This window comes from Oncorhynchus mykiss, chromosome 2, assembly GCF_013265735.2.
Source record: "Oncorhynchus mykiss isolate Arlee chromosome 2, USDA_OmykA_1.1, whole genome shotgun sequence".
Classification (NCBI taxonomy): Eukaryota; Metazoa; Chordata; class Actinopteri; order Salmoniformes; family Salmonidae; genus Oncorhynchus; species Oncorhynchus mykiss.
The window spans coordinates 81558860-81581857 of record NC_048566.1 but is presented as its reverse complement, the minus strand read 5'-3'; the positions used below and the strand labels follow the sequence as shown (position 1 = coordinate 81581857).

The window sequence follows — 22998 nt, the reverse complement described above, 5'->3', positions numbered from 1 at the left end:
ACAGTTTTTTTTTGGGAGATAGACAGTCATGTCCCTTTTGACAGGAAATTAATATCCAAGCTCGAACAGTTATTTGGACAAAGCCATTCTCAAAACATCACTCATATAGGCTGTTTCAACGCGCATTAGTCATCTATTTAATTGGAAAGTTTATAGGGACATATATTCAATTTACACCACAATAAGTGTTGTTTGTGTTCACAAACAAAATAAACACCAGAACATTGGACCAACTTCTGAGAGAAAAGTCATAATTTAATTAATGGCAGATTAGTCAAATGGAAAAATAAAGTCTGAGTTCAAATTCCACCAATTCAAATAATATAATGGCTTCGAATCAAATATAAACTCCCATATAGGAATTGAGTCATCATTCAGCCATAGATCAGTTAGAATTGAATGTTACTGAATTAGGCTACTATGACATTAATCAATCACCTACGTGTACGTTGCCATATTGTAATCAATGTTGCTGGATGAAAAATCGCCTTTTACGCACCAGTTAGGCCTACGCATAAATTATTATAGCTATCAAGTGAAATTTACAAATACCTCTTAGTTTTGTGTCTGCGTGATGGCTTTCCCTATATGGCTATGTGATGGCCTACATTTATAGAGTAAACATGAGTCATAACGTTTGTTGTAAGAAGCCATAACTGGGAATCACCAAATATATTATACTGTAGATTGCTCCGTGTAGATTGCATTGCCTTAACATAACCGCAAGCATACAATAACGCTTCAATAACCGGCACATTTGGATTCCCAAGGTGTCGCAATTGGCACTGACTTGATAATGGAGTAACTCAATAAGTGTTAATAAGAAATTTAAAGACTATATACCCGTGGCTCCCATGCACTTTACGAACACATGCGCACATAAAAACCATTGGTTACATCTGGTTCTGTGATTGGACATAAAACGAACTGTCACTGGAATGACGTCACGACGGCCGTAAATTGTCAACAGAGGACGCGCGCAGCAGACGAGTAGAGCTCGGAGGACTAGTGAAGGAGACGGACTAACCCGGAGAAGACCGTGCGTATTTATCCAATGATTGGATCGACAGATGAAGAGTGAGACCGCGAATTAGCCAGACATACGCACTTGGAGGGAAGATAGAACTGAAGACTAAATAAAAGGGATTCCAAAAATATATTTCTTTATCTTGGACCTAAAACACAAGTAAGCCATATCAGCATCACTAAGAACTGACATGGTATCTTATTCCATGGATTGATTGCATTTTACAATTAATCTGTTCTCTCGTCATTTCCATGGTCTGCCTGCTACCTTGGATGTGTCGGATTTGCTGGTGGTCGCCTTTTACTTACAATTATCGGTTTTTAGTTGTGCCATGTTTAGAAATAGGCGTGCGCTTCTGGCATCGGTGACATTGAGCAGATTGGGGTATATGTTATTTCTTTACATCAAATATAAAATAATCCTACATTCTTGTCCAAAGGATTATAACAGTGTAGGCCTACTGTGTTATTTTCAGTAATAGATTACAGTACAGTAATTGTGTAGGTTATAGCCTTGCTTTTGATGAGAATAGCCCTTGGTTCAGAAAGCAGGTCATTGGCACGAAGTCTCATTAAAAGTGATCAGGCCTAGAAGCACACAAAGGCAACTCTGCAATCATATGACAGTCTGTTAAATAGGTCTCCTTTCATGTCTTGTATGTTTGTGGTTTTTAGATCGGAACGTGGTTGAACCGAAGCATGGCAAAGGGCCGAGACCTGTGCGATCTGTTCTCCATTTTCATTGCACGTCCAAGTCATCCTCTAAATATGTTAAACTTCTAAACAGGGACGTATAGGCTATGAGCAAATCAGTTTTTGAAGCTAGTATGCACAACTAGGCCTAGTGTTGTTGTTCTTAAAATTATATACACAACAAATAAGTATTGCGATTAAGAAGAATCCCAGAATATAAGTAAACCTAGGCCTGCTTTCAATTGTCTATATGCCTATGTAATTTGATTATAGACAAGGACCTGTTCAATTTGGTTGTAGTTCTGTAACCTATTTATTAATGGATAGAAGGAAAATAACTGACCAAATGCAAACAAAACCAGTACGCCCTATGCAGCCTAAACCCTTACACAACTAATTAGTAATTTCGTAAATAGAAATGTAATTTAGCCTTTTTTTCAGTGGAAGCAAAATAGTTTAATTTCTGTGTAAGTGTTGTCCAATTATTTTAGCCAAATTAAATGTAACAAAGCACCTGTTGGTTAGGTCAGTGTCATGCTAATTAATCAACACTTTTCACATCACATTTACTGAATTACCTACTAATATTACAATTGTCATTTTCAAGATATAACACAATAATATACTATTTTACTAGACTATGATCTCTACTAGACTACAGGAAAATATCCATTATTTTTCTCTCTCCGAGATAAATGAAAACATCTCAAATTGGCAAGGAAACATCTCCAAAATGTTGTAGAGATATCCCCTAAATTACGATACTTGAATAATTTAATTTGGTGAAAGAGAAATATAGGCTCAACATAAACCAGGTCGCATGCGCATATGATACAAACACAAATGATGAACCTCTCTGTTCGTACTGTTTTTTGTTTGTTTTTTGTTTTGGTAAGCTACACATACATATATGTTTTATTCAATCAAAGGCCATGTAGTTTTTAACTCGAATCGATTGTAGCCCTATATATTTTATAGGCTACTTGTTAATGGAACTTAGTATTGATTCTGTTTTATTTGGAATCTATTATAGATATTAGAAAAGTAAATATAATCGAATGACATGCCTATTAATAATAATGTGTATCAGTATAGGCCTTTTTGTTATCATAGCCTGAAAGAAGTGGTGCTATATTGTAATTACAAGCCAAACTGTATAAACACACTTATAGTCCATGTTATTCCAGGTCTTATTGGTCTTTTAAAAATGACTTTGTTGCTTTGCTGTCAGTGTCCTGTCTTCACGCCACATGGACATCTACGAATAGAATAAATAGACATCTCTAGAATAGAAAATAATTCTTCCCCTCTTATTTTCGGCCATCATTTTAAAGGAAATGTATAGCCTAATGGTCATAAACATATTTAAATCATATATGTAATTCTTCCTTTCTTAAGGTGTCTGATGAAGCACGCCATCACTACCCGCTCACCAATCCGTCATGAGTCTGAGGCAGCAAGATAAAGTAGTCTACGAAAATGTGAACCGGAGGTCGTTTTCTGTCTTTGGTTATCTAGCTGTATGAGTGTTAAATACCTGTCATAAAGCTAGATAACCGAAAGTAGAAATTACTTCCACATTCTTGTTCCGGTGGAAAATAAGGCCTAGGGTATGCCTAAAACTAAGTTAAGCCTTTTGACAAGTTTCGTCAAGTTCCACCTCAAAGGTAAGCAACACGTCATGTTGTTAATTTTAAAACAATTAACATATTTGTTGTCACACTGATTGCAATGGAATTGGTACAAATTTATGGTGTTTTTAATATTTTGTAAAACGCTTACAAATCGAATCAAATCAACAATAAAAAATGGCAGACTTTTTAATTTCAGACAAAAAATATGAACAGCCCAGCCTACTTTTCTCCCAACTCACTGACATCGTAAAACATTTCTTAGTTTTGATATGGCCCTCTCGACAGTTTTTCTTGGCATATTTGGCTGTTTCCTAATGACTATGTTTGTGGCCTAATAAGGACTACAGGCCTCTCTTAACATTTGTAATAAATAAATAGGCCTGATGTTGACAAATGTTTTTCGATTTCGATTTAATTTTGGTTGGTGGCATTAGTCGGGGTTGTATGAATCTGTTTCGATTGGTTGGATTAGTTTGTCTTCTTGGGGCGATTATCCGCGGAGCCTGGCCACTTGGGAGCTGTCCCGTCCATTCTAGAATATGGTGCTGAATGCTAAACAGCTCGCGCCCACTCGGAGAGAACGGCGCGCGCTCTCTAGCGTCATCACCACCAATGTGTACATAATTAGGCCTCCTAACTGAAATGAATCTCTCTTACAATTTGGCAAAATATTATAGTAGGCCTATTCCTTGTTCAAGCCATTAGGAAAACAAAAAATGTAAGGATGTTTGAAATAATGGTCAAAGCACTAAGTGTTTCAGGCAGTGTAGGCTATTTGAATAAACAATACACTAGCAATGCAACTGAAGTTGAATGGTTTAGGCCTACTCTAAGAATACACCCATGGGTAAGAAAAACACTTGCAGACTGCAGTTAAAATTAAAGTGCATCTGAGAGCTTGGGAGTAATTCTACCAATACCTCGACCTCTACCTCTCAATAACAAGGGCAGGGGCATCCGGGATACAGGGCTTGAACATCTGAACTTGGTACTTCACCTACTCTGTATGCTTTGGGCAGAGAATTAAGCAACTGAGATTGTAAAGCCTAGAGAGCTCTAAAGTGAGATGAGTTTTCATTCATCCCCTTAACTACCTGCTGCAGTGAAGCTCACTGTCAGTCCATGCCTGGCTAATTGCTTTGATCCAAATAGGGAGATTGGATTTATGCGAAAAGTCCAAGGTCTTTTCCCTTGCAGGTATGGGCCAATGCTTTCACTCAGTGTGGTCTTCACAGTATTCTGGGAATTCTGTATACCATCACAAAATCTTGCAATAATTTAGATTTCCTTTGATTCCATTAATTGTGGTGTTGTTAGCCTGGTTGTATGATGTAAAAATTATGATTTGGGGAGAGGCTTCTGGGAGAGGCGTGTGTGCGTGTGCTTACCATACAATCTTCCAGAGGCAGCTGACAGACAATTCACCTCTGTGTTAGTAGAATATGTGGAGAAGTATGGTATGAAATAATTACTTAATCACTGTGTTAGTAGAATGTGTATTAGACGTATGGTATGAAATAATTACTTAATCACTGTGTTAGTAGAATGTGTATTAGACGTATTGTATGAAATAATTACTTAATCACTGTGTTAGTAGAATGTGTATTACATCACTGTAGAATTGGTTTCTGTATGTTATCATTATAGTGAACTAAAGGAACAATACAGGAATGTTGTGTTCACATTTGTCTCTTATAAATAAACTGCAGAGGTAGTTGCCATGGTTTCAGATCTGCAATAATAACCTCATAACATAGTGTCTGTTTTTATTGTTAATTCTCATGTCCTCTCTCCTCCACCTACCTTCCTCACAGGCGACTCATTCACAACATGGTGTGATCAAGGAGCTCAAATAGGGGACAGAATCATCAAAAAAAGCAAATGAGGAGGAGAATTGCCACACAATACCCCACCCCCTTTACCCACTGGCCTCTAATGCCATCTGTACTGCAAAATGGGAGACAAGAGACACTGTGCCTATGCCAAGATGGGGACAAAGCCAGATCTCCAGAGGATGGGCACGCTGAGAGCAGAGAGGAGCCATCTTGGGAGACATTGCTGCAGCACCTAAGATGGCTGGGCTGGCATACGACGTGAGTTGCATTATGGTCCTGTGTTTGGTGGGGTTGGGGTGAAAAATAGTTTGTGGGTGATGAATAGAGGAGGGTGTTCCCTATTTCCTCACACCTCACACTTCTTCCCTCGCCCTATCTGATACTACTAATTAGAATAGAATGGGTTGGGGCTAGGTGGAGGAGGCAGAGGGCTGGGAGGCAAACAAAATGAATGAGCTGGCACCGATTGGAGGATTGCAAGAAAGCCTGCCATTTTCTCTTGTCATGGCGGCTTTTTACTCTTTACTCCCCTCCCGCCCCCAACGTCTTTTCCTAGTTTACAGTAGAGGAACACATGCTGAAGGCCTATTCCTCCCACTCAAGTAGAATATGTTATTCTGAGAAGCCATTGATTATGTTATGTAATAATGTAACTGTATAATAGTTGGTTATTCTTTGTTGTGTTTTGGAGGGTGGCAGGGACATTTTTGTTCTGAAAGGCTAAAGGCTTAGTGCTCTAGGAAAATATGCTAGTGTGGGTTGTGTTGATGGTTGGTTTGCTTGATGCAAATAGTTATTAATTAATTCTCAATCTTCTTCTCATTATGTTTTTGTTCAGATGAAGACTAATATACAGTGCAGTTGTTGAATGATAATTGATCTAGAATAATTATTTACCTTTCGTGGGAGAATATCAAACACACTTCAAGCATGATTTACATTGACATTTTTTGTAATTAAGCAGATACTCTTATCCACAAAGACTCACAGGAACAAGTTCGATTGTAAAACAGGAAAGGCTCATGCTCGGCTGTTAATTGCATTGTGTGTTGCGATTCTCAAATTATTATTTTATTAATATTAATCTATATAAAATTGAATCAAATGTGTGTGTGTGTGTGTGTGTGTGTGTGTGTGTGTGTGTGTGTGTGTGTGTGTGTGTGTGTGTGTGTGTGTGTGTGTGTGCATGCGTGCGTGTCTGCATCTGTGTGAGCATAGTTTACTCATAAATTACTCCCACATTTCTGTATATACTCTACTCCCAAATATTGGTGATAAGACCATTATATTCACAACTATTATAGAAATAGCATTGCATATATTGCACAACTGCCTTGATTCATGGTTGTGTGTGTTCGCCATCCTAATCAAATGACTTTCAATGTATCCACTACTGTGGTAATTAAGCTCTATGAACATGCAAAACACACTCACACCAAAATCAGACTTGTGTCTGATATGAATAACGCCCTGTGCCCCTGGCTGTTTCTGCCACAACCTGAAACGGGGAGAGAGAGAGTCTCCTTAAAGGGCCAATGTGCAGCTGCAGCCTGAATTCGCGTGTTAATGAACAGAGCCTTCCGTTTTCACATTATCATTCAGACCCACTTTCTCTCCCCCTCAATGGCTGTTCATCCACCCCTACCCCCTCTTAACCCCCCCCACCCCCACCCCCACCCCACCACCGCACCCCACCCCACTCACCCACCCTTCAAAAAAGCCCATGCTTTCCCACCATTGTAAGGGCTGGTGGTGCGGCAGGCCCTGGGTCTGGAGGGCCTGGGGCCGGGGGCAGGGTGGGAAAGGCCCTCCAGACTAGACTATGAGCAGATGCCACAGACATTAGACTTTCACAGCCGATCAGGAGGGTCTTGTGAGCGACTGAGTTTAATGTGTGTGTGGTGTGTGTTTAATATGTGCATTTGATATGTTGGCTGGGTGGCTGAGGGATGGTGGGTAGGTTTACACAGTGAAATGTTACTCATCACTCTTATTTTGATTGTATGAGAAACGTATTGTATTTTGCGTTCTAGATTGTGTTGCCTTAAGTGATCAAATAGATTTGGAGACAAAGCCAGGGAGTGTTTCAGTATTATTAGTGGGTCTGACGTGCTTCTTCTCTGCCAAGTTCTCCTCCTCTACCTAATTTTTCTCTGTTTATCTCTGGGGTGCATGGTACGGGTTCCACAAAGGAACCAGGTAAAGATAAAGAAAAGACACTGAAACACTGGCCGTATCAGAGGAAATCTAATGGTAGTCAATTTGGGTGAAGTAGATGAAAAGTGATGTATTGATTGACTGAGCATTGTCAGCAAACCTGTGTGTTTAAACAGCAGACTAATCATCCATCTTCTTCATCATGCAGGTTTAACGAATGTGTCGTATATATTTGGAAGGCTGGTTTCTCAGACCCAGATTAAGACTGGTCCTGGACTAAAATACACTTTAAATAGAGAATATCCATTGAGCATGCTTTTCAGTCCAGGAACAGACTTAATCAGAACCTGCCCATAATGTATTGCCTTTTTATTCAGATGAATGATACTCACAGCTCTATATGTACTGTAACTGCATTAGGGCGATTTGTTTTATGTCTATACAGCATAAGTGGAGCTATGATGGAGACAGAAAGAGAGAGACAATTTGCTCATATTATACTTAATCTCTTTTTCTATTAAAGTGGTGTACTGTGTTATAGCAAACAAAGAGAGAAAGAAAACCTGTTTGACAGACAATCTGCTTTTTGAAAAGGTAAAAACAACTATAGAATGCCATTTCTGATGACAGTTGTTCATCGAAAAGGGGGAAAGACAGATGGGTGGAAAGGAGTGGAAAAGGACAGGGAGAGAGATGCAGAGAGATGCTAAGTGGGAGGAGGAGAGAGACAAGTGACAGTGTGTAGAGGGTGAGCTGCCATCTTTCTTCCTTCTGTCTCCCTGCGTAGAGCACAAGCTACTGTAAGTAGAGGAACAGTGAGACGCAGGCTCTTCCAAAGGATCTCTATGTGTGGAATTGCATATCAGTAATGGAGCATTAGGGGGATGTGTGTGTGTGTGTGTGTGTGTGTGTGTGTGTGTGCGCTCGCATGCGTGCGCGCGTATGTGTGTGCGTGCGCGCGGGCGTGTGCGCAGCTCTATGTGACAGATGGTACAGTCGTTGGCAGGGGCACAGTGACGACCGAGGCAGATTTGTCAGGCGATCTAAATGTATTCATGCTCACTCTACTAGTATTTAGTGAGACACGTTTTTCTTTCAAATACTGGAAGCGGGCATGCATGCATTTAGACCCCCCATCCAGCCCCAGTACTGTCCATGCATATCTGTTCAGTGTTCACAGACATGCACTGTTCCCCTATGTGTTTTCTTTAATGATACACTAAGCCATCGTTGCATTAAATGAAGGAAAGAACACAGTTAGTTCATATATAATACATTCTGTCCAACAGTTCCAGATCATATACATTTGGTATGGAAGTAAAACCTCAATTGTTATCAAAACAGAAAACAGAAAATCAACTCTAACACAAAATACCAAAATTATCCAAAACAAGTCAAATGTGGCATAGCTTGATGGTCATTATAACGTGCCAGTATTGAGATGCTTAAGGAGGAAGACTTAAATCTGTTCTTTAACAAAAAAACAGGTTTCAATCAAGAATGTGGTCATGTCCATTCAGTGATTGGTCATGAAGGTCAGTGGCACTAAGACATGGTGTCAAGAGGATTTGGGATCTAAATGTTCCCAAGATTCCCCCTCCCGTGTATGGATACCTCAACCATAGATTTTACCTTAATCTCTGAACAAATGTAGCTATCCGTATATGGGATGTAATGTGTGGGCTTTGGTGACCACCATAGAAGGAATTAGAAAATATATTGGAGCCTAGCATTAATTTAATCATATAACTGTTGTTTGAGGTTTCTGGACCTGTTGGATATTTTTTCTAAATTTATTTTATTATTTGAATAAAGTATTTTCTAATGTTTGGAGTTATTTCAGTGATTGAGAGTCAAAACAAAAAGTGATCATGTTTATTTATATAGGCACATCACTTCTTATTTACACTGACTGCCTACCCCGGCCAAACCCTACCCTGTGCCGCCCTATGGGACTCCCAATCACGGCCGGTTGTGATACAGCCTGGAATCGAACAAGGGTCTGTATTGATACCTCTAACACTGAAATGCAGTGCTCTAAACCACTGCGCCACTCGGGAGCCCAAATATGTGTGTTCCTACACTTCCCATTCTCTATAGGTAAGTTAAGTAGCCCACAAACAGGTAATGAAATAAGTTCAGCTCCCCAGTTACCTCTCTGGACTGCTTTCTCGCTGTGTGGATAGTATAAACGTTCACTCTGATATATATTAACCCTGGCTCATGGGTCGTCTCTGGGTGTGTGCGCATTTATTTGTGGGTCCAATGTGGGTCAGGCTGGCCTCATCAGTCCTCCTTAATGTAACTCTTGCCGAGACTAATCTAGCACAAAGCCTTGTCTTTAAGTATCTTATAGAGGAAGACACAGGAGAAATATCTATATCCAGGACTTTTCAGATTATGTCTGTCTGCCCCTAGTAGTCCTGGAGCAAGGGTCTTCTGTTCTCCAATGAAAGTAGAGAATTAGGTGACTGAGCTTACAGTACTCTTATACTGTATAATCACACTAGGGGAAGATGAAGTTTGGAGGAGGGAGGATGGGGTGACCTGTTTTTTAAAAATCTTTGCATATCTCTTAATCTGATTGAAGATGTATAGCTACTGTATAGTACTATCTACAGTTCTGTAATTATTGTGTTTTTCCTTCTCTGAAATACTTCAGGTTTGCGAACTGAGAGAAGCAGGGAACACTTAGAAAGAGGAGTGTCAGTTTTCCAGTGTCAACACTGTATAGATTTCTAACGCTCAGTTCTTACTGATACTGCATACTGGTTCTTTCTCCATTTTGATCATTCTACTACTGATTCTATATTATTTGACACAATTTATTTTTGACAAATATCACCGTCTTATCAAAAGTTATATAATGAGCAGGCTTTTTTGTTTCTACATTTTTTTTATTATGGTTCAAGTTCGTCAAGTTCATGTTCATGGCTGTCAAACTGCCTCGTGTCTGGCCAGTGGGAGAGGTGGTCTTGGAGGTGGTGCGGAGGAGTTGTTTTTCCCTTTGACCCCTGTGGAGGTTGCTAGGGGAGGGTAGTGCACCAGTGAGAAGGCTGAGCTGTCTAAGACACATCAGCCCCACCACACACACACACACACACACACACACACACACACACACACACACACACACACACACACACACACACACACACACACACACACACACACACACACACACACACACACACACACACACACACACACACACACACACACGGCACAGGCCCAGAGCTGGGGGATGTCAGCTCTGAGGGAAGGAGGGCTTTATGCTCATCAGACACCTCCTTACCACAACTCCAGTCTATCCCACCACCCCACTACAATTCCAGTCTATCCCTCCACCTCCACAACAATTGCAGTCTGTCCCTCCACCTCCACTACAATTCCATTCTATCCATCCACCTCCACCCCACTACAATTCCAGTCTATCCCTCCACCTTCACCCCACTATAATTCCAGTCTATCCATCCTCCTCCACCTCACTACAATTGCAGTCTATCCCTCCACCCCCACTACAATTACAGTCTATCCCTCCACACCCACTACAATTCCAGTCTATCCCTCCACACCCACTACAATTGCAGTCTATCCCTCCACTACAATTCCAGTCTATCGCTCCACCTCCACCCCCACTACAATTCCAGTCTATCCCTCCACACCCACTACAATTCCAGTCTATCCCTTCACCTCCACCCACTACCATTCCAGTCTATCCCTCCACTACAATTGCAGTCTATCCCTCCACCCTCACTACAATTCCAGTCTATCCCTTCACCTCCACCCCACTACAATTCCAGTCTATCCCTCCACCTCCACCCCACTACCATTCCAGTCTATCCCTCCACTACAATTGCAGTCTATCCCCCATCCCCCACTACAACAAATGCTTGTGCTTCTAGTTCCGACAATGCAGTAATAACCAACAAGTAATCTAACCTAACAATTCCAAAACTACTACCTTATACACACAAGTGTAAAGGGATAAAGAATATGTACATAAAGATATATGAATGAGTGATGGTACAGAACGGCATAGTCAAGATGCAGTAGATGGTATCGAGTACAGTATATACATTTGAAATTAGTAATGTAGGGTATGTAAACAAAAGTGGCATAGTTTAAAGTGGCTAGTGATACATTTATTACATAAAGATGCAGTAGATTATATAGAGTACAGTATATACATATACATATGAGATGAGTAATGTAGGGTATGTGAACATTATATTAAGTAGCATTGTTTAAAGTGGCTAGTGATATATTTTCCATCAATTTCCATCAATTCCCATTATTAAAGTGGCTGGAGTTGAGTCAGTGTGTTGGCAGCAGCCACTCAATGTTAGTGGTGGCTGTTTAACAGTCTGATGGCCTTGAGATAGAAGCTGTTTTTCAGTCTCTCGGTCCTTGCTTTGATGCACCTGTACTGACCTCGCCTTCTGGATGATAGCGGGGTGAACAGGCAGTGGCTCGGGTGGTTGTTGTCCTTGATGATCTTTATGGCTTTCCTGTGACATCGGGTGGTGTAGGTGTCCTGGAGGGCAGGTAGTTTGCCCCCGGTGATGTGTTGTGCAGACCTCACTATCCTCTGGAGAGCCTTACGGTTTTGGGCGGAGCAGTTGTCGTACCAGGCGGTGATACAGCCCGACAGGATGCTCTCGATTGTGCATCTGTAGAAGTTTGTGAGTGTTTTTGGTGACAAGCCAAATTTATTCAGCCTCCTGAGGTTGAAGAGGCGCTGCTGCGCCTTCTTCACGACGCTGTCTGTGTGGGTGGACCAATTCAGTTTGTCCGTGATGTGTACGCTGAGGAACTTAAAACTTACTACCCTCTCCACTACTGTCCCATCGATGTGGATAGGGGGTGCTCTCTCTGCTGTTTCCTGAAGTCCACAATCATCTCCTTTGTTTTGTTGATGTTGAGTGTGAGGTTATTTTTCACCCCCCACTACAGCTCCAGTCCCACTACAACTCCAGTCTATCCCTCCACCTCCTTTGTTTTGTTGATGTTGAGTGTGAGGTTATTTTTCACCCCCCACTACAGCTCCAGTCTATCCCTCCACCCCCCACTACAACTCCAGTTACCCAACCCCCACTGGCACCCCAACTTCAGACACACAATCTAACCCACCATAGGCACACAGTTCACCCCCAAAACCCAAGTACTCAGTCTACGCTCCATAGCTCCAGTCTGGCCCCTCCTTCAATCTACCCCTCCGTAGATCTGTGTAGGGTAACCCCCACCCTTGATCCCTGTCTAGACTCTACCTCAAAGTCTACAACAACACCCTCACCATATAGAAGAGAATCCATGCATCCTCGACCCTACATTAAAACTTTTCCCTCTGCCACTCACTGCATGCTTTGCCTACAAATATTTGAAGTAGAATGCTTCTGTTGTATTGTCTTATATTGTTGTGTTGAATTGAGGATTCATTTGGATGGCATAAACCTCCAGTGTTACAGAACCACCTTATGGCTGTGGTAAGGCCAGGACAGATAACAGTTTTACTTTTCAGTGTAAAATAACTGATATGTCAGTCTGTATGTGCCAGTGTTTGCATTTGTAAGTCTGTTCGTGTGTGAGTGTGGTTCCCTTCGAGGTTGTACCCGTTCAGGGGAGGGGTCTTGCAAATGAAAGGGTCTCTATTTGCATACGCTGCATGCCGTCTGAGAAGTGGGAGCAGTCAAAAAATATATCAGAGGTGGACAAAGAGAGAGAGGACAAACCCTGCATTGTGGATCTGGTGAGAGAAAGAGACTTTTTGAATGGGTGAGTGGGTGAAAATTGACAGAGAAAGAGTTTGGGCCGGCTCCCTGAAGTGATTAAAGCCTACAGAGCTCCATTCATACAGAGTTAAAATGGAGGAGAGGAAACGCACACAGTGCAGTGCATGCTGAAATATTGAAAAATACTGTTTGCATTTTCAGGCTTGAATAAATGTTTGAAAGTGTCTAAAATTAACAAAAAAATAAAGATGAATTATGTTATGGTAGCCTAAATAACGATAGTGGACTGTGGAGGTGGCTATCATGTTGACCAAGGATCTGGCATTGTTACAGATTGTGTAAGTGTTTCGGGTAGGCAGTGAAATGCATTTATAGTTAAACCTTGTAGGGTGTCGTTCAGCTTGATTGAGCATCTGAGCTTCCTATAAGCTTGCCAATAAGCTTGCATACATGCGTGTGTGCATGTCTGTGTGTGTGCTCGTGTGGTTGTCTATTAACTGCAGGTTTTGTAGCTCTTGTCCTCATTCTAATGCTAATGATTCTTAACCATTTATTTCTGTCCTATATTCTCAGGTTTGGATGTGGAGTGGTCAGTAGGGAGGGAGATTCTGCATACTCTATTGGTGTTCCTGGTACAGTATGGACCAAACCACTAAACAACAATCAGACTATTGGAAACCATCTCTGTCACTGTCATACAAAGTTTATACAACCAGAGGACCACGACAAGGAAGAGGGAAGATTTGTGCAATTTAGTTTTATTTGTGTGTTTTTTTGTTAGCAATAGGGTAATAGTGTAATGATTTGATTATTTTTTTAAATTGTATTTATATACTACAATGTGTTTCTATTTGTCTTTGTTACTTCTTTTTGATATTTATTATTTGAGTCTTATTTTTGTATATATTTATATAGTTTTAAATGCTATGATTATTTGTGTTGTTCCTAATGTCTGAATAAAAATGACAGTCAGGGGGGGGGGGGGTGGGGGGGGTTCACCCAGGGAGCCATTAAAGCTAGAACCGCCACTGCTTAAGAGATACGTTGGTTCCCCCCCCAAAAAATGTATCTCCTTCCATAGAATGGGGGTGGGACAATATCTGAAAATACTAATCTCAGCACCCAGAACCAAATCACAAGAGACTAGAAAATATTGGAGAAATCTGATATTTCTTTCATGGAATACATTCACACTTTGACTTTCACCCTTGATTGATTTTGTTGTTCTTTTACTGATTCAATTAAATAATCATGAAAAACATTATGAACCCACTTATGCTCTCAAATCACAAGTGACAGTCATATACTCAGCTGTATTTGATGTAAAAGTACTGAAAATGTATGTGTTTGTGTGTGTGTGTGTGTGTGTGCTTTTTCCACATTTTGTTACATTACAGCCTTATTCTAAAATGGATTAAATCGGTTTTTCCCCTCATCAATCTACACACAATACCCCAAAATGACAAAGTAAAAACAGGATACTTACATTTTTTGCATTTATTCAAAATAAAAACATAAATATCACATTTACATAATTATTCAGACCCTTTGCTCAGTACTTTGTTGAAGCGCCTTTGGCAGTGATCACAGCATCGAGTCTTCTTGGGTATGACGATACAAGCTTGACACACCTGTATTTGGGGAGTTTCTCCCATTCTTCTCTGCAGATCCTCTCAAGCTCTGTCAGGTTGGATGGAGAGCATGGATGTACAGCTTTGTCCGGGCTCTGGCTGGGCCACTCGAGGAGATTCAGAGACTTGTCCCGAAGCCACTCCTGCTTTGTCTTGGCTGGGTGTTGTCTTTTTCGAAGGTGAACCTTCACCTTTGAGTGCTCTAGATCAGGTTTTTACCAAGGATCTCTCTAAACTTTGCTCAGTTCATCTTTGCCTCAATCCTGACTAGTCTCCCAGTCCCTGCTGCTGAGAAACATCCCAACAGCATGATGCTGCCGCCACCATGCTTCACCGTAGGGATGGTGCTAGGTTTCCTCCAGACGTGACACTTGGCATTCAGGCCAAAGAGTTCAATCTTGGTTTCATCAAACCAGAGAATCTTGTTTCTCATGGTTTGAGAGTCCTTTAGGTGCCTTTTGGCAAACTCCAAGCGGGCTGTCATGTGCCTTTCACTGCGGAGTGGCTTCCGTCTGGCCACTTTACCATAAAGGCCTGATTGGTGGAGTGCTGCAGAGATGGTTGTCCTTCTGGAACTCTAGAGCTCTGTCAGAGTGACCATCGGGTTGACCAATGCCCTTCTCCCCCGATTACTCAGTTTGGCAAGGAGACTATCTCTAGAAAGTCGGGGTCTTGGTGGTTCCAAACTTCTTCAATTTAAGAATGATGGAGGCCACTATGTCCTTGGGGACCTTCAATGCTGCAGAAATGTTTTGGTACTATTCTCCAGATCTGTGCCGTGACACAATCCCGTCTAGGAGCTCTACGGACAATTCCTTCAACCTCATGGCTTGGTTTTTGCTCTGACATGCACTGTCAACTGTGGGACCTTATGTAGCCTTTCCTAATCACGTCCAATCAATTGAATTTACCACAGGTGGACTCCAATCAAATTGTAGAAACATCTCAAGGATGATCAATGGAAACAGGATGCATCTGAGCTCAATTTCAAGTCTAATAGCAAATGGTCTGAATACTTATATAGATAAGGTATTTCTTAATTTTATTTCTTCTAAAACCAGTGTTTTGCTTTGTCATTATGGGGTATTGTGTGTAGATGCTCGGGATTTTTTTCTAATCCACTTTAAAATAAGGCTGTAACATAACAAAATGTGTAAAAAGTCATAGGGTCTGAATACTTTCCCGAAGGCACTGTATGTGGATGACATTGCTGTATGTGTATGTGTGTGTGCATGTACATGTACGTGTGCATGCGTGTACGTGTGCATACATGCAACTATGTGGATGACAATGCTGTTTACAAACCCTGAAGAAAGGGATTTTGCATTATTTTCAATAGAATTATACAATTTGCATTGTACAATGATAATTTGTGTCTTGCTTCATGTTTATCAATATTTTAAGTAAAGGCAAATGTAGGGAACCAAAATAACACATTGGGTGGGGAGTAGGACCAAGGACACCTGCCCCAAACCGGAATTAGAAAAGTAGCACAGGAGTATGGTGATGAAAACAATTGTAATCTACCATGCTGCAAAAAAACTTTGAAGCTGGCCAGTGTCAACTAAGCAAGCAACCTATAATTTAGCCGTCTTGTTTAAGTACATTGGTACATTGGACAGCGCCACACGAACAACACTGTTGAAATACAATGGGTTAGGCTTCAGCTCTTTTCTTTTGCATTTAGGCTTATAACACAATAATTTATGCAGGCGGGAGTAAAAAAACAATTGTGGACAAGACAGACGGTGCGTTCTGGAAGTGGTTCTTATCAATCAGGTTGTCTGGTATTTTGACAGATTCACACGCATATGTGTGAGAAAGCGTCTCCGCGTGACCCCACCGCCAGCTGCCATTAGGCTACTGAATGGCAGTGACGTGAGGACCAGACGTTAGGACGTGCACGGAATCCGCCCCATTTCCCGGTGTGTGGGAAACAGTAGGCTTTCCAAGCACCCGCCTTACTAAATTTCCCCTGATATTAAAATTGGCATTTGCAGGGTGGCAGGGTATTTTGTACTGTGTTAAAACGTATGCCTAGACAACATACGAAAAAGTGCTAGAAAATACGAATTCAGTATTTTTTTGTGTGAATTTCTATGCCTCAGACACGTGATAAAATGTCAATTAGTAAACTAAATCTAAGGTAATCGAATATTCTCATATTTAATGTTATAATTTCTGAAATAGGGTAAATCTGAAGTTAGAATCGTGTTTTGATGGAGTTGTTTACTCTGACAAGAGGCTGCTCCTAATTCTTGATTTAACAGACTTGATTAGTGACACCATTTTTTTTTACACCAAATCTGGATTAGGATTATACAGTGTAGGTCTGATTTGATGGACCCTCCAATATCTCACCCTTGACCTCAATCAGTCCAAATTCAACGACATGTGGACAGGAGTAAGGTCAAGAGGGGATTATTTCTTTGTGTTGTTATAGTCAAAACATGTTTGTTGGTGACAGACAAAATGTAGTAAATGAATGCTTATCATTGGTATTGTTGATAACACTTACAAAGTTGTCTAGGATATTGCTTAATTTAAGTTGAAAAACTGTGCAACTATTGATGTTTTGTTGGAGTGAAATTATTGAAATACATTGAAATGTAATACAATTGCAGAACTGTTATAAACTATGATTATTCATTTAGATTTTTTTTTCTAACAAATATTTTCTTAAATTGATAAATCATTATATTTTCTTTCATCTCCCAAAGACAGAATTTACACAACTGCACAAGTAATCTTACAAATTTACTGTGACATTTCACATGTATTTCACATGTATAAAAAATATTTCCTGAAATATAAGGCAGCAAGCTCTCTTCATCATGAATATAATGGTCTATATTGTAGTTCATGATCACAAGTGGACGTAATTTGCCTCATTTGACTGGACAACAAAGGAAAACACAGAATAATTTATATATGTATATTATTATAATTTAATGTAATATTTATTTATTGAAAAGTTTGCCTACTCTCCACCTCCTTTGTTAGTATTGAGTCAGTTAAATTAGCAGCTTGAGGTGATGAAAGCATACTCTTTGATGAGACAAAGTGGGTCCTAGGCACATGGACCTGTTGGTATAATGTCCTTGTGGCGGCTAGAGGTTGGGGTCAGGAGGTCAACTCTGGACAGTCCCCCAGAGGACAATAAACAGTGCCAGCGAGATATCAAGGTCAGGGGTCACAGCCAGCGATCAAGGGCCAGTAATTAAGTGGCTATTTCCTGCCATTCCCCAGTGACCGTTTGGCTGAGAGAGACAGGCAGAGGCTTGGGGAAGTCCTTGATGACCAGGCTTTACCAAACACTACATAGTGATGACCTAACTAAACTAACTAGTGATTACAGCCTATTTACCACAATCAGGAGACTACTAGAGGGAGCAATAATGGGACATTTTACAGAGTGTGTTTACTGGGATATTTACCACACAGCTTTTCAGGCATATTTCAAGCATAATATGTGGTAATCTGTATAATACTGTAGTAACTACACTTTTGTTTATTTTCTGATGGATAATTGATGATTGCACAATGTTAAAATCACGTTGTCCTGTGAAAAGGGAATAGTTTTAAAAATGTTATATGGCAAGTAGTAAATGAAAGAAACAATCGGAAGATTGTGTTTATTTTCCAATTCAGCAGTCTGTGGGGGCTGGAAGTAAGTTTCACAGTAGAGAATAGGATTTGTTAATGTTTCTATACAGTGAGTGTATCAGCCGTTAGCATGAAAATAGGCATGGGTCCTGTGAACTTTTCTGACCCATTGACCTCTCTCTCGGGATGTAAATAGTATCACTCGAGAGCTGCCGTCAGATCTGTGCCATGCCTAAACTCCTAATCAGGCTGATGTAATGTATCCTACAAACTGCTGTATCCCTTCTACACATCCTCACCCCCCACTTCTTCAGACTGGGGGTACAGCAGTTTGTTTAAGGCATACACCAACCTCAATTCCAAACTATAGGGTACCCAACCCTCATCCAGTTTATGGGCATCTGGACTTGGATGTTGGAGGAGTCTGAGGAGCTGGTATGAGACAACAGGGGCCCCTTTCTCTTCCTAAAGAACCTGGGCCTCCACATAATCACTAAGCTGTTTGTGGCTAATCCTAATTAGAATGGTAAAAGTAACAGACTGGTGTCACTGATCATAATCACTAATTTCACATTCAATTCCAAAGTGTCACTGAACTGGAACAGCTAATTCAAAGGTGTGAATTATAATAAGGATAATGCAATAGGCATAAAACGTGATGCAGAAAGCTGGTCTGAGAGGATAATATTTGTATCAAAGAGATAGTGACAGAGCTTCAGTGAAATGTTCAATCTTCTCAGCAATGGAGTCTCAGATGCTGTCATTGAGGGCTGGCTTGAAAGACTGACACCTTCATGCATGGAGAAGAAACATTTCAGGCTGTAAAATCCAGTCTCACATGAATGTCAGGAATATGGATAAAAAAAGCCCTTCATAACAGAGAATGTGCATCTCGGCCTATTTAATTACACCTTTTGAGAAAATTGACTTAATTTAAGCTTCCTTGACAATTTGTGCCTTGTACCTTTAATTCAGGACATCTCATTGTTTGCAATTGGTTTGAATGAAATATTGACACAAAACATTAGGCCACTTAACCAGCAACACCTTATTTGTAGCCAAGGCCTATTGGGAGAAAGGGAAGATTAATTAGGAATACCACTACATATGTCAGAGAGGCTAATTTATGGTATGGATTCGAAGTGCTAAGTAACCACATAAACTACTTCCAATTAATCTGTAACTGGCTTGCAATTCAGGACCAGACACAAACAGCGAAGGCCTATTTAATCTGTATTTATGCACATGATATGGTTCCAGTTTGTGTCTTTATATATTCAATAATAACCGTTTTATTTAGGTCGTATGCGTTTTCATCGATGTATTGTTATGACATCGTCGAATAACTTGCATTTAATAATAGATGCAATTAATGTAAGGTCACAATCAATTAGTAAGAATGTCAGACATCACTCTCTCAATGCATTAGATTGGGTAAATGCTCTTAAGTCCGTGGCACTTGCTATATGATACAACGTAAGCCTCACTCTCAGAATAATTGACGCCCTGTTAGTAATACCTATAAACTGGAACATTTAACAGCTGGGTAATGTAGCCCTACTGGAGGCGAGCGATGTTTGGCTCTCTTCCCAGAGCATAAGTAGGGCTCAAAACAAGGTGTGAATATAATTTATTCAACATCATTGTCTTAAAAAATCTTACCTTAGACCTGTACAATTGGTGCATAACATGTAGGCCTATAATATGAATAGCTCCTTGTCCTCAAACGTTTTGCTATATTTGGAATATAAATGTTGTATTTTACATTCTCGCATTTCTTACGAAATTACAGTATATTGTTCGAATTGATTTTCGAACAGTAACACTTGCTACAACACAATGGCAAATCAAAAAAAAGTGTATTCCCTTTCCATTTCTTGATTGAATCCTCATATTAGCAATTAATGGTAGGGCTAATTGTTATCAAACTTGGAATATGTCAACAAAACGTCTTGAAAAGCCTTTCTGCAAGTGAAAGGGAATGTTCTGATGCTCTCTTATTCAATTGAGAAAGAAAACATTTTAGTCGAAAGTGGGATACAAATATTTCACAGTCAAATAGTTGACGTTTATCAGTGCAATCATTTCTCAGACTGTTTTGTTCTGGCTATTGTACAGGCCTTTCCTTCTGATGAAGGCAAATGCCGTAAATGCTGTTAAACGAAAACAAGAGGGAGAGAGGGAAATAGAGATTTTGGCACACATTTTCGTTAATTTTCTTCCAGTATATTGTAAATTAGTATTTATAATAGTCTATAAATATATATATATATATATATATATATATATATATATATATATATATATATATATATATATATATATATATATATATATATATATATAGGTGCACCTGGCACGTTTCAGCATATTTAAGGCAGTTTTGCATAAAAACATATGTTTTTAATCTTCGTATTTATACTTGTTTGCAAAGCAATTTCTTATGGCGCAAAACTGCCTAAAATATGCTGAAACGTGCCAGGTGCACCGGTTTGTGTCAAGAACTGCAACACTGTTGGATTTTTCACGCTCAACAGTTTCCTGTCTGTATTAAGAATGGTCCACCACCCAAAGGACATCCAGCCAACTTAACACAACTGTGGGAACCTTTGGAGTCAGCATGGGTCTAATGTTGATGTCCAATGGTGGAGGAGAGAAATGCTGAATACATTCAGTCTCCCTCCTTCTTACAGCAAGAGACAAACAAATAGCCCATTACTGCTTGTAGGCTATGCACTAAGGAGGTTGAATGAGAAAAGTGCAATTTCATCCGCCACTCTAGAAAATAATCAAACCAATTTGAGTAACTCATTATGGGTGTTTTCAGAAAGGTGAAACATTCCAAACATTGCATGTAGAAATGTGCCTCCTATTCAACATGGCAGTCAACCAGGTTTGTTCTACACAATACATTTCTATCTGAACGTTCTGTAGCGCTGCACACCTGAAAAGAGCTCTCAGGATTCATTAGAGCTACTCATTTATTAGCCAGTGAATAAGATTCATGTTGTCTGTGTTTGCCCCTGGCTTGAAATGTGTTTGGATTGGTGGCATATCTCCTAATGTTATCTTAGCTCTTAATGGCAGGATTTATCTTCCAGAGACAAAGAAGGAGATAGAGAGGGAAAACAGAGAGAGAGAGAGAGAGAGAGAGAGAAAGATAAAGAAAAAAGAGAGAGAGAAAGGAAGAGAGATAGATGGAGAGGAGGAGAGAGAAAGAAAGGATGCTGACAGTCAGAGAGAGGGGGAGCCATCTGAGCTACATGATACATGGACTGACCAGGTGATCAGTGCAGTGAGAATGAAGCCCATCCTCTCTGTTAAAGATCAGTCACAACAAAGAGGCAGGGATGAGAGTGAAATAAGTATTGGTTGAAACCAGGGGGAGTCACCAAAGGTAAAAGGTAGAGTGTATTTGAGCTATGAGTTATGGATACAGAAACAGAACAACGTTACTAAGAACAGTGGCTGAAACTATATATATTTAATAGCAAATCCAATAATGAAGTTGAATAGAAAATTGTCTGTCATATTTTACAGGTCTGAGGTCACTTTATTTTATTTATTTAACCTTTATTTAACTAGGTAAGTCAGTTAAGAACAAATTCTTATTTACAATGAAGGCCTACCAAACGACCAAAGACCTGCAGGGACAGGGGCTGGTTTTAAAAATAAAAAAATAAAAAAATAAAAAACATAAATATAGGACAAAACACACATCATGACAAGAGAGACAACCCAACACTGCATAAAGAGAGACCTAAGACAACAACATAGCAAGGCAGCAACACATGACAACACAGCATGGTAACAACACAACATGACAACAACATGGTAGCAACACAAAATGGTAGCAGCACAAAACATGGTACAAATATTATTGGACACAGACAACAGCACAAAGGGCAAGAAGGTAGAGACAACAATACATCACGCAAAGCAGCCACAACTGTCAGTAAGAGTGTCCATGATTGAGTCTTTGAATGAAAAGATTGAAATAAAACTGTCCAGTTTGAGTGTTTGTTGCAGCTCTTTCCAGTCACTAGCTGCAGCGAACTGAAAAGAGGAGTGACCTAGGGATGTATATGCTTTGGGGACCTTTAACAGAATGTGACTGGCAGAACGGGTGTTGTATGTGGAGGATGAGGGCTGCGGTAGATATCTCAGAAAGGGGGGACTGAGGCCTAAGAGGGGTTTATAAATAAACATCAACCAGTGTGTCTTGTGACGTGTATACAGAGATGACCAGTTTACAGAGGAGTATAGAGTGCAGTGATGTGTCCTATAAGGAGCATTGGTGGCAAATCTGATGGCTGAATGGTAAAGAACATCTAGCCACTCGAGAGCACCCTTACCTGCTGATTTATAAATTATGTCTCCACAATCTAGCATGGGTAATATGGTAATCTGAATCAGGGTTAGTTTGGCAGCTGGGGTGAAAGAGGAGCGATTACGATAGAGAAAACCAAGTCTAGATTTAACTTTAGCCTGGAGCTTTGATATGTGCTGAGCGAAGGACAGTGCACCGTCTAGCCATACTACCAAGTACTTTTTTGAGGTGACTACCTCAAGCTCTAAACCCATCAGAGGTAGTAATTACACTGGTGGGAAGAGGGGCATTCTTCTTAACAAACCACATTACCTTTGTTTTGGAGGTGTTCAGAACAAGGTTAAGGGTAGAGAA

At 40.2% G+C, this 22998-nt stretch overlaps 1 long non-coding RNA gene across 1 annotated transcript; it reads left to right on the top strand.

Moving 5' to 3' along the window:
* The first annotated feature begins 992 nt into the window (after nt 1–992).
* On the top strand, nt 993–13944 carry LOC110497573. Its single transcript, XR_002469688.2, has 4 exons — nt 993–1186; nt 3118–3386; nt 5168–5446; nt 13651–13944. It is a non-coding gene; the product is annotated as an uncharacterized LOC110497573 (long non-coding RNA).
* Nucleotides 13945–22998: the final 9054 nt, after the last annotated feature.